This window comes from Ooceraea biroi, chromosome 7 (assembly GCF_003672135.1).
Source record: "Ooceraea biroi isolate clonal line C1 chromosome 7, Obir_v5.4, whole genome shotgun sequence".
NCBI classification, from domain to species: Eukaryota; Metazoa; Arthropoda; class Insecta; order Hymenoptera; family Formicidae; genus Ooceraea; species Ooceraea biroi.
Window position 1 is genome coordinate 889047 of NC_039512.1, and position 19843 is coordinate 908889.

General features: G+C 48.2%; 1 protein-coding gene across 8 annotated transcripts in view; it reads left to right on the forward strand.

Moving 5' to 3' along the window:
- The window catches only part of LOC105284382 (CUGBP Elav-like family member 4), a 525177-nt gene that overhangs the window by 288942 nt on the left and 216392 nt on the right, over positions 1-19843 (forward strand). The window contains exon 1 of one of the 8 annotated variants that reach the window (XM_011347823.3): positions 1920-2568. The exons of 5 other annotated variants lie outside the window; for them this stretch is intronic. The gene's annotated coding sequence lies outside the window, so the exon portion shown is untranslated. Of the gene's footprint in view, positions 1-1919; positions 2569-19843 lie in introns of those variants that run through there. 2 more of the 8 variants (XM_011347811.3, XM_011347818.3) reach the window with 2 other exon arrangements.

Here is a 19843-nt window from a genome sequence, read left to right on the forward strand (position 1 = left end):
AGAACTGCTTTATTCGTAATTATGTGCGCCGCGAAGGATGATAAATCCATTAATAAGGTATGTCTCCGAACCGCCATGGATAGAGAGAGAGAGAGAGAAACATGCGCTATCGACATACAGAAATGGTCCGTCGTGTACGCGAGTGCATCCAAAGCAATTCATCCACCGTACATGGAAATCTCATTAGTCCCAGATACATATAACACCGCGGCATGCCTAATGGTTGAAGTCTGGATCAAGCCATAGGACAGACGCTTTACTCGGAACTTGATCGTGTCGATGTTCATAATGCGTGAGCCATGATGCGCGCGCGCGTTTCCAACGCATAATAACCGTCGTACCGTGCAAAATTGCCGCAATCAATACGCGATCCAACAGTAACTTCCGCGGCCGATCACGCGGCTGGCGTTTCGGTTCGATTTCCCGAGGAATGCGATATCAACCTTGAGCGAAATTATCCCACTCTAATCAGTCGCCGATCCCTTTCGCAGCAACAGATAGAGACGAATTTATTATCCACGCTGATCACGGGAAGGAGGATCAAAGAGAATTTTCTTCATAATCGTCCCTGAGAGCGTTCACGTTAGCACTCGTATAATAAAAGCCTTATTCGCATACTCCTTCGTCCTCTCCCATTCGATGGTGGGTACTGGTTGACGGAGGCACGACGAGACGCGACGGCGGCGTGCGTTACGCAACGACGCAGCAAGTAGCGAACAAGCGGGAGAGTGAGCGAGCGAGCGAGCAAGCAAGCAACCTAGGGAGCGGGCGAGTGAACACAGGCGGGGGTGGCAGGGACTTCATTATAACCTCATCTCTTCCCAGGGAGTGCATTCGAATTGAAAAACGCGCAGGCTTGTTTTGAGGCACGGTTACCGTGACAACGCACGTATACACCAACACGCTCGGGACGCTCGCGCGCTCCCTTTCTCACTGTCTCTCACCCCCAGCTGCGTAGTTGCGCTCTCTCTTTCTCTTTCTCCCTCGCTTTTCCTCCCTTCGCGATTCCCCCGTTGTCTCTGTTCTCTCCTTTCTGCTTCTCTCTTTCTCTTTCTCCATCTCACTCGTGCTCGCTCTCACCCCCGTAGCCTGTATACGCCGTCGGCGTATATCGGACGTAGGCGAAGAGCGGCACTCGCGCTCAGCGAGAACGAGACGGAGAACCATGAGCGAGCGGGGTTGCGAGAACGGGGGTGGACGGTGCACGGAGAGTGGGGTGAGCGCAGAGAGCGCGGCACGGGGGATGCAACGGGGAGCGGCAGGCGAAACGCGGGCATCGGCGAAGCAGTCACTATGACAACGGTGACAGGCGAGGTGTTAGTGCGCATCCGTGACCACGCCTACGTCACGACGCCGTGACGTCAGAGCGTCGACGGTAGCGGCGCCAGCCGACGACGAGGAACGTGATGCGCGGCGCTCGCCGGCACTAGCGAAGGAGAGAGAGGACGGCTGCCGCCTGTTGCTACTTCACTACACGTCGGGCGGGCAACCCCCTCGCGAACCCACCCCGCGACTGTGCCATCTCCCTCTCGCGTGTATCTCGCCACGAGGCGAGTTCTCTCTCGCGACCCCACGCGGCAGCCACCCCCGCGATCCTCTTCTCCCTTTCCGCGTCTCTCTCGCGCCACCGTCTCCAACCCCGTTCGCCATCTCATTCTACCGTGTTCCCTCACTCGTGTCTCTCTTTCTCACTTGACGCTCGTACGAAACCCCCCCGGTTCACCATCTCCGCCGCTACCACCCTACCACCGGAGTTTCCAGCAACCAACCCCCCCCTAAGACCCCTCGCCCTCGCTGCCGAGCACCCTCCCGCGCGCGTTACCAGCCAGCAGCGATCCCCACGGCCACGACCGAGAGCCGAGACCGACCGAGAGTCGTCGGCTTTCCGCCAGTCAGCCATCCGACTCGCCGCCACGCCACGCCACGCCGCGCGCTCTGCGTGTGTTTCTGCACCGCGTTTTTAAAAGCTTGCGAGCGAGAGAAGCCTCATCGCGCGCCTCTCGTGCCGTGAGTCATCGGCGAGGCGCGATCCCGCGCGGCTCCCGACGCGCGTGCGAGCCCTCAGGCTTCCGCCTGTTTAATCGTATACCTCTTCGTCACGGTGACCGACAGTACCTTGCAAGATCACAGAGACACTTAACGGAAAGAGACCGAAGATCGTGCGAAAGAGGTGTTACGAAGGTGCGGAGGTCGAAGGTCGGAAGCGCTGTAACGCGCTCGCTCGCGCCACGTTGTCCTTCACATCGAGAGATCTGAGAAAGAGCAGGGACCGGACGGACGCGGACGGACGGGCAGCGAGGGCGGACGATACGCGCTACGCGTATGCGTGTGGCACGCGCGCAGCTGCGCGAACGCTCATCGGTGATACTTAGGGCAGCAGCCTAAGCGGTCGGCGATCGTCACCGCCACTTCGTCGCTTGCGCCACGGCATACGTGCCCGTGACACGGCGGGGGTGCGTCGCGGGACCGATTCTCCGGGAGACGACGCAGCATCGCGCTCGAGCCGCCGGTTCGCAGCAGCGGGTTGCAGCGCAACGCTCTATTCGGCGAACGGTCTATGGATCATAGGTCAGATCAAAGTAACACACATTACCTTCCCCTCCCCTCAGGTTCGCGCGATCACGGCCCGCGGTGAACACGACGTGCAGCGCGACGTGAGGGGTACCGCACGACGGCATTACGGGTGGTCAGGATAGTGAAGAGAACGAATGAGAGTGAGAGAGCGAGAGAGAAAGAAAGAGAGAGAGAGAGAGAGAGCGGGAAAGAGTGAGTGAGAACGAGTGGGACACGCGACGATCGAGCGCGCAGCACACGCACACAGAGTGCGATACGGCCGTGTCGACTCGACTCGTCGAGCGGCGCGTGCTGGTAACCTGTTGCCGCCGTCGTGAACGAGACTCCGAAGCCGGTAATCGTGAGCTTAAGGATATATTACTGCGCGACCGCTCCACACGGATGAAATCGCGCAGGTTATGTTAACAGATAGGGTACGGTTTGTTAAGGGGGGGGGGGGAGGAGAGTGAAGAAGGAACGAGATTATTCGTAGGGATGCAGCTTGATGCGCTCGGAATTTCGGAGTGAATAGCAAAGATATGTGTGTGTGTGTGTTTGTGTGTCGTTATTAAGTTAATCGGCCGATTCTGTCCACCAATGATGATAAAGAGGATCACACATGCACGCGAAACGTGGATTATCTCGAGAATATGATACTACTGATGATAGAGAGAGTTTAAAGAAACGAGATGATGCGCTTACCTTCTTAAATTTCCGTCTGGTTCGCTTTACGAAGTTTATTTTTGTAAGCAAGATGCTTATCGGAAAACTTCGATTTATTTATTAGAGCACCAATGAGGAAGTAATTTATGTATTTCACAACTCTTAGAATAATGTTTGATTTTTCTTTGGTTAGAAGATACTGACATGCTTCCCATGATTCAATTTTATTATGTATGTATAATTAATTAATGATTATATAATATATACATGCGATAACGTACGGTATAAATTTTATGAGAGAGAGAGAGACAAGTTTATCTGTACCAAATACAACACATACAAGGTTATATAAATAATAAATCTAACCGGTTTTCTGTCATCGCTTATCCTCGATAGTATCGAATCGATACAATGAAATCAGTTAAACTAATTTTGGTCGAAGCGGATTCGACGAATGAATAAATAAACGTCATCAGAATGGAACAAAATGATAGGTAGACAACGCGAATATCTAGGTCATCTATCGCGGTTCTTTTTGCAAATGGAAAATTTAAATAAAAGATTTCGTCGTAGTCTAGAATACATTTGCATACCGTAGGATTCGTTTGTTCAATATCCGTTTTGAATATATTAATAACGAATTTCATGGGCACGAAAATTCCCTTTCCGTGCATATTCAGCTATACCAAGTGCTTCCAATAGAAATACTATTTTCTGATATAAAATCATGCTTCTTAACAAATTAACACATTATGAATGCAATATCTTATTATAACAAACAGTACAAAAACAAAAGAATCGTACATGTTAAAGTATTGTTTCCCGCTAAAAAATTCAATTTATTTAAAGTTACAAAACTTGACAATTTTATGAACATGAAATATAAAAAATTTTTATATGCAAATAAAAATTTTCCGGAATCTGATACATGTCACATAAGTTTGCATTCGTTTTGAAATAATATATGATAACATATATAAGAGACTGACTCTGTTTTCAGATAACGTTATGCACTTGTATTAGTTTAAAAAGTATCTATTCTAAATAATCGCATTTATACATTTTGTATAACTGCAGTGTATGGTCGCGCAACGTAGAGGAATTAAGTTTCAAAGACCTTTCGGGCATTATTTTGATCGAAAAGTATATTTATTACCAAAGTAAGCACCGCACGATTTCCAACAAATAAAATTTTGCTCACAAATATCACGCACAAAGCGACACAGAAAGACGACACTGCTGGTCCGTGAAACTTTATTCACAGGGTTACTGTAACCCGATTGCAAAATCCACATCGCATTCGTCGTGTTCACAAGAGCTATCCGATTCGTTCTGCAATATCATAACCAACATTAATCATTAATCCTTACGATGACATTCAACGAGGTGAGAAAGATATTTCATTTATCTGAAATTTCTATCATAACAACGCGATAAATTATTTGCAGAAGTATCACACGTCGCGATGCGATTCCACTGAAGCTATTTTTATCTCGATAACACTCTTCACCAATAAATTCATTAAATGCGGTTTAACCCGGGGGAGAGAGAGCCCCGTATAAGTTTTCAGCGGGCGTGTGACATTAGCTTCGGGGGCGGGTCGAAGAATGCGGAATAAGGTTCGAAAGTGGGGTACGTGAAAGAGGACCGACGCGCCGTGCGATATACGATATATATCTTTGGACGAGGCTACGTGACCGGAATCTCGAGGAGGTTAAAGTTGGATTTGTAACGTATTTTTCGTCGACGTGGAAATACCTATCGACTTGGTGCGCCACGCGTACAGCGGCGTCCCGTAATTTCCGTCCTGCGTCCCTCGCGATTGACGCGAGGAAGGAAAGATTTACGTTGAAAGGACCGACACGACGGGGACACGACGGGGATACATACGTTACAGCTTTACGCACATTGAGTTGGTTTTGCGTTGCTCGTCGGGAGTATCATAGAACGGCTTTTAAATTTCTCGTAAGTCTCGCGATATCGGTATTCTTGCGACATCATTTCTCATCTCACCAATGCGTCCTCGACGTCCGAGAAGCGCAGGCACCACCGATATATAATACTCATTCTGATTTACATCCCCCTGAAATTACGTAATGCATTCATGAGTACTTTTACATAGAATGCGTATGTAAATATGTATATGTGTGTACATAAAATATATATGCGCGCGTGCTCCGTTGCGACAGCCTTCGAACCATCGGTGAATTTTCGATTTCCTCAATTTCCTCGTTTTCCTCGGCGGTCGCCGGCAGCTTTTTTGATCGCGTGCATAAAACTCCCCGTCCGGCGTTTCATCTCCCCCGGCGTTTGTCCCCGCGCGACGTTATATCCTCGAAAGTTTATCCAGCGGTGCATTTTCCCAGCGGTGTTGCATTTGTCGAGATGCAACGCGATTCCGAGCAAGATAGATGAACCTCGCTCTCGTTGTTTCCTTCAGCGCGGGAGAAAATGGGGCCTGGGCACATGGTACGCGCATCCGCTGAAATACGTCTGTCCCCGATGTGGTGTCGCGTTGACGAAGACTCTTTACTTCGGTAAATTGTTAGGACAAATTTTAGTATTATTTTTGTTGAATGAAACCTCCTTCCTTGTTTTTAGATCTCATTTAACGTTTCATTGATCATTCCCCTAGAATCATCATCATAGTGCCGTGATCCAAATTAGCCGTGATCCAGATTAGCCGTGTCCACTTAACGTTCAGATTCATAATCCTCGGATTTGACTGAGACGAATTGACGATCGCAAGGCAAGCTTCTGACATCTTTTGATACTTGTCAATGATATGTTAAAAATCTCCTAAGTTATAGACGGTAATTCCAGTGGTAGCTTATACAAAGGGCACCCTAGTCAGATATAATGCATTACGGCAGTGCGTTGCGACCGGATACAGGGAGCGTGTACGACGCAGTGCCGGAGAATGGAGTTAACGCTATAGATACTGGAACCGGGTTGAATTATGCTCCGTTATGGTTGTGCCTTTATAGATGCTGCTTACCAAAGAGCTCGTGCGCGCACTGTGTGCACCCCGGGATTCAATGTGGTACAGACATTCACACATACATATCTGTATTATACCACGTCACATGCGCACGCTCTAATCGGATAGAGCTTCAATCGGAAGACTACCTCCGCGATATATACCCTTCTTGATGTACGCGGATACGGTATATTTTTTAGAGCATGGAGCATTGTAAATGCAGGGGGTTGCCGACGAGATAACAACCGGAGCACCTAAAGCGGAACTGATTCGGTTTACGCGCTCGGAATCACGAGTCGGCTTGATCGCGAAGCGCGTCCCTTACTTCCATCTCCGTTATACGAGATTCTTTTTATTATCGAACTGTGCTCGATATCACGCGGGCGCTCATAAACACTACGGCGGGAAAGGTATCACGAGCGAGCGAGTGTTTACGCCTTTATCGCTAATATCGTTGCTTACGCTCGATTGTTCTTCGCGGTTGTATCGGGCTGCGTAAATATCGAGCATTGATATTTCATGGTTCCTCTTTACGGCCTACGTTCTTTCGCTCGATCGAGGGCGAGTTGTAGATACGAATCTTGGAGATTTTAGTGCTCATCAAAACTCGCGCAGCCTTCCGTCCGCTTGGATTCCTTCGGTTACTGTCGTGTTGTTGTACCTTTCTCATAAATCTGACATGTACAAAACGTATAATATGTAATACTGTACATTTCAACGTGTACAATAAAGTGCAACAAAAGTGCGAGATGATAGAACTCTCTCATCATTACCGCTCAGATTCTTCGATATTTGACAAAGTTTCGTAAGAAGCAAGACGGAGAAGCGTCAAACACGATAGAAATTTTAATTATGTTTGCCTGTCTAACGTATTAGTTGGAACAGGTGATTCTAGGTATTTCTGTGGCTGCTTTCTGAATAATATCGCGACTGTTCAGCGTATTATTTGATCAATATCAAGACATACATCGTTGTTAGCTCTTTACATTAGAATCGATTCTGTAATTCCGTGAACTAACGATATATTTTTCTTTATGTTATAGGTAAGTGACACATTCGCATCCAACTCCGCAACTTCGATACGTAAGTTATCAAAGTTACGTTAGTTTGTAGTCACCATTTCATTGTGCAACAAGAGGTAATAATCAGGTAGGGTAGGACGGGGGTGGAGGCAAATGCAATTCACTTTGTAATAAAAATGGAAATTAACACGAACTACGTGGACGGAAAACAAGGCTAACCTCCTCTGCCAGTAGCTCAGAGGGTAACGCGAAAGCTTGAATAAACAAACCCACCCCCGCGCCACGCTGGTTGCCACCCTCTTTGCCGTCTCCATCAGTCTCAAGGCACGGGGCCAAAGGACGTTGTTATGATTGCTAATGGAAAACTATCCAATTCAAAGAACAAAGTGAAGTAACGAGTTACTTTACCACCGCACGAATACACCGACGGTGCCATGAAAGTTTCGGCGGGGTGGCGGACGGGGAGAAAATAGCACGGTTTGTTAACATTAGCAATGAGAGCGGCGAAAGATCGCGAAGACGAACGAAAGCGGCTTTATTTGCCGGGAATGAACGCGTCCTCATTACAATATCGGAAGGGGTGAAATTCCTGTGAGGTGAATATCGAGCAAATGGGAGATACGAAATTCGTTGCGCCACGACACTTTAATCGCTCTTCCTTCGTTAAGACATTAATTTAGCCGTTTTCGCGTGTCTTACTGTTTATGCTCACATTTTATCTAACTCTGAGATATTCGTATAATTTCCTTTACTTGCTCGCTCTCTAACGATCACCGCGAGTGCACGCGAGGCACGCTCTGTTCGTTCGCGAGAAATGTGCTTTGATGTACGAATTGAATAAGTCGCACAACGGACGTATTTATTCAAGAGGTAGATCCCGCTCGCAAATGAAACGTAGCGGGACATTCTCGCCGAGAATTAACTGCGATATTCTCGTGTCCTCTATCAGTCCGCCGTCTCCTGCTCAAGTCGCAGGGGGGGGGGGGGTGAAGGAGAGAGGAAAGAGGACTGCAATTACGATTCGTATATACATTGTGATGCATATAAATTTAGGACAAAACGTTTCTCCCTGGCAACCCCGGGATCGTGTACCACGCGCCCCGCCATGCGCCAAGTACCGTTTGATCCCTCTGAATTTCTCCGGCTCCGGCGAAATTATCCGACAATTAGCGAGACCTTGCTCGCATTCGAATACCTACATCCGCCCCCCTCTTTCCCTCCCCTCTCAGCGCTCTCCTTCTGTCTTCCGCCGCGCGGAAGGCCGCGGGACTTTTTAAGCTTAAGTCTCGGCGAGATTTAAATTTCAAAATTTCAATCTGGCTTGCAAATCTGTCCGCCTCCTTCCGCCCGCGCGAGCGAACGACCGCGCTTCCGCCTCCTCGTAGACGCGGCCAGATTGCGCGGGTCCGACATCAAAAGTCTTTTACGTCGCGTGCTCTTTTCCCTCTCTTCCTCCGTTTTCTTTTCTCCTTGTCGCTCTTGCGTCGCCATCCGCTTCTCTTGGTGCTCTTGCGTAAGTCGTCGAATTGAAAATTTCATCGCTGAATGGAAACACGCGTGCTAGCGGCGAATGTCGCTGGCAAACATCCTCCGTCGTTTTCATTGCGAAGGGCGAAGAAATGAAATCCAGTTGGTGCCACTTCCGATAGACCTTCGTTCAACTAATGTGTAACCAATGCAAGCGACCACTATATTTTATCTTATCATATCGAATCGTTTAACTTATCGGAACATTTTTTGCTAATTACAAGTCTCTAACATTATCATTGCAAACGCAAATTAAAATTTGACTTATATATATTCCGAGATTTTCGCGTTTGATGTTTAAAAATTTATTATGTAGTACGTATGTTTGATGAATTACACAGTGAGTTGGGTACAAAAAGGTACAATGTAACGTCTCATAACGCAATAATTCGAAATAAATGTGCTTTACGAATATCCGCTTTGCAGTCGAATGTACGTAAGCGAATTTCACAAATTTTCAATATAAATATCAACGTGATTGCCGAGCCGCCTTCCGGGAGATAAATCGGCTACTCGTAACCGCATGGAAATCACCCCTGTCGGTGACTTTGTCGACGTAATTACTTTACGGGGCATTAAGGTACACTGAGATAGCAGCGTACCTGCGCCGAGAGCCACGGAGCTTGTCAACCGTCGGAGGAGAACGTTGCGTCGCGGCGATGGCGAACACCCGGCGAAACTTTTAATTTTTCCTCGAAAAACTTTAGCCGCTCGTTACGTCGTCCCGAGTGCATCGCGCGGCCGGCGACGAGGCGGGGCGAAATTAAAATTCATGCGGCGGCGCGCCTTTTCTCGGCCGCGTGTCTCGCGGGGACCACGGGGGCGTCCTGCAGGACGAAGCGCGCGCATGATGAAGGACGCCGCGCCGTACGTCACCGCAGGGTGGTACTCGGCAGTGAAAGAAGAAGAAGAGAGGACTAGAGATTCCGCGAGGGGAAGCGTGGCGGATTTACCCAAATTTGCAAATCAAATCCACCCTCCGGTTGCGCGCGCTCTTTCGTGCCAATTACCGTTCCCAAACCGTCTTCGCTCCCGTTCGTGACACACGCGTGGCACAATTACCTCGCGACGCGGATTATATCATTATTCGGATGGTTATTTTCAGCGGCTCTTTTATACAGGGATACGTCCGACTTTTCGGTCTACTTTTGTGGACACGTCGTCCGCACAAATAGCACTGACCGAATTACAGCCGCGGAATGACAAATAATTCGGTCAAGATAATTATCCGCGCTCTCGTAAAGTCCGGTGAATTTTTCGATGCGACAGGCGCGTCACTTCGCGTGATTCCAATAAACGAGCTGAAATTCACGTTACGATCGTCAGGGATCCGAGTTTCGATTTTACAGCCCAGTGGACGCCGTCAGATATTAATACCACTCGAGTCCTTTGTTCCGACCGATTTTATGGTGAGCGTGCCTGCGTGCTGTTTGCGAGACGGGTCGTTCATATAATTTTTCAGGATTGGCGGTGAACCAACACCGTCCGTGACAATCGCGCGATCAACACGCGAGAGCGCTGACGGGTCCTGATAAAACTTCATTCGCAGCCGATGCCGAATTATGATCCGTGAATCAACGCAGCGATTTAAAACGCTCACACCAGCCAAGCAACCGCGCCGTGAAGTTTCGCGCCGCGAATCCCCGAGGAAATTACATCTTACAAGCCTCGCGCTACACTCCAAGTTACAACGTTTCAATACAGCTTGCATGCCCAAAGTTTCACGTCTCGCAGCGCATTCCAGCTTTCACCGGGATAGTTCCTTGTATCGCGATATATCCGGCTCCATAGCGAAATCTCGTGACAATTACGTTAATGGAACCGCCACGACGAACTTTGCGAATGATTACCGCAGCAGGAGAAACGAGACCGCCCGCACTCGCGCGGGGATGGAAAGGACGGAGAATCGCCGTCCGTGTTTTCTCCGTTAACTAAAATCATCGTGAACTCGCTCGGATAGGACAAATCAGTCGATTGCGCGCGCGATCCCAATTTTATGCCTTCCCTTTGCCGGCACTGTCCTCTGTATCCTCTGACACGTCTTTCGTCTTCCTTATCCCGCATCATCTCGCACAAGTTTCCGAAACTGGTGCGTCCGCCTCGGAAAGTTTTAACGAGATCGATTTTACGCCGGGGCGAACGACGAAGGTACCAGCGAGCGAAGGGATTGTCCTGGGAATGCTGGACGACGTTTTGTTGACAGTGAGCCATGTATTGTTCCTCGAATCCCCCTCTTTTGTCGAATGTGAAATACTCGAAGCGGCTGCTACGCTTCTTGAAACTTCAATATCGCGCGCTGCATTGTACGTTGCAGCCCGGCGAGCTTTCCGTTCTTCGATTTTCTTATTTTCTTACCGCGCGAGACTCCAACTTCTCGGTATTTATTATTATTTTATCGTACCGGAAGCGTATTCGAAGCATAATGTTCGATTAAATTCAGTCTGAGTGAGGCAGGCAAGGAACGCCCATTGTATTCTCGTGGTCTGCTCTTTGTCGAAAATAAAATACTCGTGTCAGGTATGAATTTCGATTTACGACCTTCCACGAACGTACACGTTTTGCATGCAGGATTTTTATATAAACAACATGGACAAACTTTTTCAGGAGACATCGCACGGAACATGCGTATCGATAGGTATCGATAGGTCACAGTGAAATTCGCGCACAAATTCAATCGAGTATATATGCACGTGAAATTGCAAATTATGGACCTTATTTCTACCTGGGACTTTCTAATAACCGCAATTCCCGATAAATGCTGCGAATCGAAATTACTATAATTATGTAAATATCGATGGCGGTCCATATTCCATATCACAGCGTTTCATGCTCGTTTATTTCGTAATATGAGTCAGCGAATAGCGCGTCGTCACTAACGTAATGAAGGCATGACGGCAGAATATGCGTGGGTCCACATCGACTGCATATTAATATCCGCCAGGTCGTCGTACGTGGAAATTATACAGATTCCCGTATATCTCCGCAATCATCCGAAAGTAACGCGCGCAGCTAATTCTTCTCTTTTGCAAAAGCTGACAATCCGCTAAATCTGCTACACAGTCGCGTACTATGTTAGTAGTATTATGACCGGATATATTATCAGCGACACGGCAGATATTGTTATTCTATAACAGATATCCACTGTACAATAAACGTATGTAACATTTATTGCATGAATACACAACGTTACACGTTGCGTTATTGATTCGCGGAGTGCTCCGGTCACTCCCAATTTTAATTTTAACGCCAGGTTCTTTCGAATGCGGGGATTTGTCTGTTAACCGAAATGTGGAATTACCAAAGCGGCGCATTTATCAACACATTTCTCGTAATTATTACAGGACGCTGCCATTTTGCATAGTGTAATATTTTTGCGCAAAATATTATTCGCACGTTATTATTTCTCCTGCATCCTGCCTTTTATACTGCCTTCCGTTATCATTAATGCCATGTAACACTCGCAAGCGGGCGCGGAGCTCCGCAAAAATGCGGAAAGTAATCTGGCTTAAGTTTCCATTTGCAGCGACATAAAATTCGCGGGTATGCTAAAGAGGTTTACCAGATGGATTATTTGTGCGAAATAAATTTCGCGCTTGGAGCTTGGCGCGCATGGAATCAGCACTTTCGTTAGCCGCGAAGGATGGCTTTTGAAAGGACTGTTCGAGGTATTAAGGCTCAAGCACGAAATTGAAAACGTACGCTCTGTAGAGGGGGAAGGCGGGCCGGGATGGCGTAGCGAACGAAGCGAGGGGGTGGGCCAACCCCCCCCGTGCAAACGGACGGCCAAACCAATTCCACACCCCAACTCGGCGTCAGTCACTGTTTCCAATCCCATTAGCGACATGGTGATTCGTGAATGGGTGCGAAAATGCGAGGCTTTTAATCAACGAGACTCATTATCATCAAGCGTTCCGCGATTTTCACCGCGTCGTCCTTGCGAGTTAATGAACAAAATCGATTTGGATGACACTCGCGCACGGCAGTTTGCGTCCTAAGATTAGCAACGCGGAGGAGCAACGCAATCTGCATTCTCCCACGTACGGAGCCAGCCTGTTGAAGACGACGGTTTCTAATGCGTGTCTATTAATTGGGGTGGGCAGTTAGAGGGTTTTATGTAAGAACTTTCCAAGTACCGTTTAATTTAATGGCACTTGGAGACTTGGTGCATAAAGCTTTTCATTTATAACGCCGCTTGCATTCGTGCGCTCTGAGAGTCGAGTCTGGTCTTCACACTAAGCCACCGTCCGACAATCCGGAACGTGCCATTAGCCGAACATTTGCGTAACACTCGCGTGCACGTCCATCAGAGACGATTTGCGATCTGTTCGATATAATGGTGCTGCGTCCTGCGTGTGTTTCGCGTGTTTCAGTCTTTTTGCAGAATAAACGAGCCGACATCTGCATTCTGTTTACGCATCCCACGGCGATTCTCGATTCGCTTTTATGCCCCTCCGAAGAAACCTTCATGCCCGCAATTGCTCGAACGATTCGCATCGCTCCCATGGGCGTCGTGGTCGGCAAAAAATACATCGTTTTGCGGACGCCGCAACCCCGCCTGGACATTTCGATACGCGCCACAAGCACGAATTCGTCCAGACAGCGAAAACATCCGCCTCGCTTCGGCAGGGCGGCAGGGCGAGAAGAACGAAAGAGACTCGGCGATAATAAAAGAAAAGCGAGCAGATGGCAGACGTTGGCGCCGCGCTAAAGTGACGTTATTGTGATACAAATTGAGATATAGAGTGCCGGAGGTTCGGGAGGCGGTGACGAAGAAGGTTGAAGGATCAGCCGAAGCTGTTAGTCTTGATTATCGCGGACAGTCGTACCGGAACCCTCGCGATGTCGGCGCGTATCCGAGGGAAGATGCATGGTGCCCTTCCCAGTGCGTAGTCACGGTGTCCTCCGTGTACTCATTGGGGAACTATTAATTCGTACAAATGCCATCCTTTATTAGACAAGGACTCATTAGCTCCAGAAAATAACGTTTAACACACCGTTATACGCGTGCGCGAGGACTAGTCTCCATTTGAAAGTGTAATTTTTCTCCTGCTACGCACACAATGATAAGAACGTAGAACGTCGAATATATATATATATATATAGTAATACGATTAATCTCGTAAATATTATATTATTGACGGATATCAATATTAAATCTCTTTGGAAGAAATAGTTGCGTACTCTTTTCGTTTACCATCGTTCTACGAAGCGGTATCCGTTATATAGCTCAATCAGCTAAGCTTGTGTAGATATATATACATATATATTGTATGTATATGTATATACATTGCGATCAAAGTGGGCACGTTTTATCGAGGTGCCTGAATCGAATGTACCGTAAAGCTACAGGGCTACTCGGCAGTTTAGCGACGCCGACACAGTACCCATCCTCATCACTCTCCGCGACCATCTTCCCTGGCACTTCGGCAAGAGCTTTATTGAAGTCCAGTCAATCTCTGTCGTCCGTAGTTTCCGATCTGAAGCGCGCCGTCCAGCCTTTGAACCGGCTCACGGGCAGAGGGTGGCGAGGGTGGACGATCGGCTTTATATATAAACTTGAGAGACAAATGGCGCGAGGTCGTACTATGGCGGCAAAGGCGCAAGTGCTAGGAGCAGGTGTAGCACCGGGTATATACTGTCGGTGAATGGGCCGTCGGTAATTAAAATGTCTCCCTTAGGAAACTCGGTGCCGCAATGGCTCGGACTGCAACCAACTCTTTCTTCTGGATATTTATTTGCTCACGTACGACTAACCCTTGCGAAGCATAGTAAATCGATCATTATCGCCGAAAAGTTACAATTTTCTATTATTGCTCATTAAAGATTATTATAAATTCTCGGAATTAATGGAATTCTTTAATACGTCGCCTTATACTCACGATGTATTCGTGCTTGTAATAAACAAAACGTCTCTCTTGTTAGTAAAATTGTCCGTTTTTCCTTTTTCTAATTTTATAAAAAAGAGTTCAGGATAAGTGACCGTAGTTTTACTTTCGCTCGATCCAGTACATGTTTCGAAAAGAGATCATTCTTGTAAATAGCAATCCGTGCATTTTCCAACGAGAAATCTTGAGCGAATCTTCTGACACTTCCAGTCTCGGCATGTCCCGATAGGCGGTAATGCTCGCTTACGCTTTTCCGACACTTTTTCCTCCCCGTTCTTTCTCGTTAGTAGTTTCTCCAGGTGGAGAAAGCCGCCGGGCATGCGATTTCGAGCGACATCGGCGACGCGCGACGATACCTAAAAGTGCCAAAAACTTTCGGCGAAGAAGTTTCTCTAAAAGTCACGCGGAGATCGCGTATTATCTCCTTCAGCCTTTTACTCCTTTTTCTTTGAACTTTCTCTGACACATCGTGCCGATGACACGCGAGATTGGGCGGAGTAATTCCGCTCGAGCGGTCTAAGGTTCGGCGACGCTTCCCATCGTTAAAAACTACGAAAGATAGGTCGCTGGCGGACAGTATGAGCGAAAGAATTTTGCCGACCTCCATCATTCCTCGCTGTTGGCGACGCAGAAGCCGACGTTGCCGAGGAAAACGGAGAGTGGATCCTTAGTCTCTTGGGATTATGGACCTTCGTCGATGGTACTGGACCGAGTTGGAACATCGGCGAAAGACTGGGATCAAAAGCAGAGTGTATCCTCGACGGAAGAACTCCGGGGAAATCGATCGCTCGAGTTTCGATAGTTAATTAAACTTGGAGTTATTAAATCCGCAAGAAGTGTACGATGCTGTTTGTGTCGGCCGCGGATACATGTACGTCCATCACGAAATTATTTCCCATTTACCGTGTCACTGCCGCGACTACACCGCACGCCGCATATACAATCAGTTTTATCAAATATTGACGACTGCTACGTAAATAGCAAACATATAATTACGAGTTGGATCAGTTGTAAAGCAGGGCGCGGTAATCGAGGGATAACGTGATATAATATTTAACGATTAATATTATTTGGACGGGGATAATTATATGCGAGACACAGACTTTTTATCCGAAAATTTTATCCGAAAATGCTTTTCTGTCTCGTTACCAAGTTCTCTTTCTTTCTCCCGTTTTCCCGTCGAACACCACCCGTAATGGGGGCGGTTGTAAAGGAAAACATCACGCAGCGACGGGGCGATTTTATTTGTAGCCAAGGTTGTGGCGCTTTATGTAGCAGGTCCTATTGCGAAAGATTCATCGAGACAGTCCGTGCACCTGCGTACCTCCGAGCTCCTCTTCCAGACGCGCGTTTGACGGAGGAGGATTTACGATCTTGCGCCCTGGGCCAGATTAGGCTGGCGCACAGCGCGGATTTTTCGAGAGCGATTCGACGGATGGGAGTTGTTAAAGGAGACGCTTTTAAAAACGCCCCCTACGTGCCATCTCCCCGTGCCTCCTGCTCATCATCCAGTTCGGAACGAGTAGCGACGAGGGAGGCACAATCTGCCTGCCGTAAAACAGCGACGCCGAGGGCTCTGCGTCGAACGCGTCGACGAAGTTATAGTTTTATCTGGTACAACGGTGAGCGCGCGATGCGCCATGGAAAAAGAGCGCGACGATGAGAGAAGAAGGAGAAGTATAAAAACGTAGGGCCATGAAGTTCGCGGGGTGCAAAACGAAGAAATATAGGAAGAGAACGAGAGAGAGAGAGAGAGAGGAACGAGGGAGGAAAAAAAGAGGAAGGTATTTTTGCCCCTTTATGATTGTAGCGAATCTCTCGCGTACTTTACATCGCCTCGTAAACTTCTCTCTTTGCGCTGCTCTCGTGGTCCTTAATAATAGATTTCCACGTGTACCAGCATCGGATATGAACGACGTCCGGGGGCAGCAACGGGGCGGGGGAAGCGGAGAACGGGAACGTGACGCGCGAGGGTTATTCCTACGCATCGATGGCTGCGCTCGAGCTGGCGGAACATCGTGGCAATCGAGACCTCCGCTCCTTCGCGGACACGGCAGTTGCTTGAAGAATTTATTTAGCGTCCGCCATATAACGCGTCTGATCGTATGAGATCCGAAAGTGACGACGAGCTATGTCAGTATCGGTGATATGTTGGTGAAACGAAAGTAAGCCAACACTTTTAAAGTGACGGTGCAGCGTGTTATCGTCATCCATCGGTAAAACACGTCATAAACGCTCGCTGTAGAGGCACAGCCTCTTCTTTTCGCCTGCACGCGTGCACGCGTGAACGCGCGCGCGTGTGCGCACGCCCACTTGGGAGCGCACAGCAGCCGGGATAAACCGCTGACTCAAGCTGTTTGACTTGCACATTTCTAGCGTCGCTCTCTCGCCGCCACCCTCGGACGCCGTTGGGGGATATAAACGGGGCGCTTTAGAGCTCCCTTGAAATTGGACTGCGGGAAATGAATGCGCGTTCCCTCTCCATCCCTTTTTCTTCGGCGCTCGTTTTACGTAGCCCCGCGCGCCTCTTTGCCAATCCTATCTTTCTCTCATCGTCTTTTAAAGTCGGCTTGACATTAGCCTTGGATAGCAAGACATTTTCCAATGTGTTTGACGGCCTTCGCGCCTCGCCGTGTCGCTCGACAAGGCCGTGAAAACTGGACGACAGTACGATCACGACACCGTGGAGCGGGAACCCCTCAGTGTGACAATATTGACAGGACTACCACGAATTTGCATATGTACGGCGTCAAATTACACAAAGTTACGTGACACATTTTGAAGTCTGCGGTAATGGTCCTGCTATTTCTATTTACCGCGCGATAATTAGAACTGTTGTAGAAAAGGAGCGACACCGTCAATTTATAATTATTAACATTCAAACATATAGGTGCTCGTATATAATTCTCGTGAACAATATCGTGGGACAAGTTATATCTATCGTTCTTGTAGACAATCTCGTCCGGTAACGAAGCCCTTTCTTACGTAACCACTGACAAAAGTTCGCGCTTCGTGGACGTCTCTATCACAGTTCATTCAGATAGACACATTCAGAAGAAACGGACGTTTACTCGCGATCGGTGGCGTTCTACGACGGTAGAACAATGCGTTGCGATATCATCGACGAAGCCCCTTCATTTTGTCGCGCGACACGAGAATTCCGGGACAATGCGCGCCCGAAAATTTCCAGCATGGGAATCTCTCGTTCGAAAGAGCGGGCGGAACGGAACGTCGAGCGGTGGCGCAATGCTGGACGGTGCGGTGGAGAAGTAATGGGACAGGGGAAGTGCCATTGTACGCGCATAAATACGATTCCGGGATTAAAAAAGTGGAGAGCGAGAACCCCTCCGAGGGGACAGCGAAGCGGGGCGCGATCTCTTTCCTCGGTGACGCGCCCGTGGCGCAACCGCAATACCCGTAAAGAAGATCCGACTGGCGTGCTGCTGCGTGCGGATGCTGAGCCGCCGGAGCGTGAAGAGAAAGCAGCTAGCTATCTCCTCCACCTTCCACCCTCGCTTCCTCGTTCGACTATGCCCGGTAAACCCTTCCGTTACACCCGCCTGTCGCTGCTTTTTTCGGGCGTCGCTGCCGTCGCGTCTTGTATTTGTTTTACGTTTTCCCGGATGTTACATACCCGCGAACTCGACTCAGCCGACATCACCTGTGATGCCGGTCTCGACGCTTCGCAACGACATCATGAGTAATACAAACGCATTACAGCCTCCTCCTACGAAAATGCTAAAAATGAAAAAGATTTACGAGTCTGCCTTATAAATGAGTTGATGAGACTGACTTTAGCAGTAAATGCTTCAATAATATCCGCTGTTCAATTAGCGCAAACGACGTCGCAAATATCGCATGATGTCGCAAAGCGATGAATGTCAACGCACGGCGAAAGAAATTACTGCACGCTATTTATATGCACGGCACTCTAAATTCGTCGCTAATGCTGATGACTAATCATTATCCATCAACAACCCGTCTATTCGCTTATCAAAAACCATCTATCTTGCGGTATTTCCTCGTTGGATATAATGCCATACTCGTACGATGACATATAGCTTGTAAATAGTCGGGGCCGTAAAAGTGTCGACTTGGTTCGAGCGTAATAAAATCGAGCGTAGTACGTACCTGTTCACGGCGACCGCGATTTTTACGGTCGACGATCGATCGATGCGGCCCGGCTCGGATTAGATGGATTAGTGAATGACGTTAGGCAATAACGGTAATGGAAGGCGGCAGCGTTTAACCGTAGGCTATCGGTGGACGAACCGGAAGTTATCCGGCCCATTGGCCGCGGAATAGGTGCGAGAGAGATGCAGGGATTGAGAGAGAAGAGAATAGAGAGACAGAGAGACAGAGAGAGAGAGAGAGAAGTGCTATAGATCGGAGTATGGTAATTGCGCCTCATGCCGGACCAATCGCAGAGTCCCGAATAGATTGTGGCGCAAAAGTCCTCGGATGTGTGAGTGTGTGGACGCGCGGACGATCACGATCGATCGATCACAAAGCGTCGAGTCGAAGGAGACAAAGCGCGTTGCCAGTGTTAAAGTGTCGGATGTCTGGTAATACCAATTCACTGTCGGTTTTAGATACTTCCCAGTGTGCGACGTGGCAGATATTGAAAGAGGAAGCACGTAGTATCCCGCGAAATTGGACAGTATTGACAAGTATCCTGAAGGGATAGCAAACGTACTACACGTATACCTCCACAGAGTTTCCGGAGGAAACTTGCGTCTTCCCGCAAGTGCACGTTCAATTCTTTAAATCGACGCAGCAGTCGCATGATTACCTCATTAAAATTCTTGATATTCGGAATCATATTTACATTTTCAGGTAAACAGTTTATGCATTTTTGCGCCAGATGCTTTAAAATCCTTTCCATTTTTTCCAAGATATGGTTCAGTGTTTGCTGATACACCAGCTAGCTCATTGAATTTTCGGATCAGTTTACGATGATTTCTTTCAATTCGACGCATTCGTAATGCCAAGGGTAAGGCAAGGTGGTGTAACGATCCTATAATGTTAGCGAAAATGGTGTGGGATCGTAATACACATTCGAGCGTTCGCAATCACGGGTCGTAATCCCTATTCTTATCGGCGGCATCAATCTGACAATATTGATTCGAGTATGCAGTCGGGCCTTCCGGCTGCCCATTTCGACCTATTGGCAAGTGCTCCGGAGCACATTATGTTCCCGATTTATTGGGAAA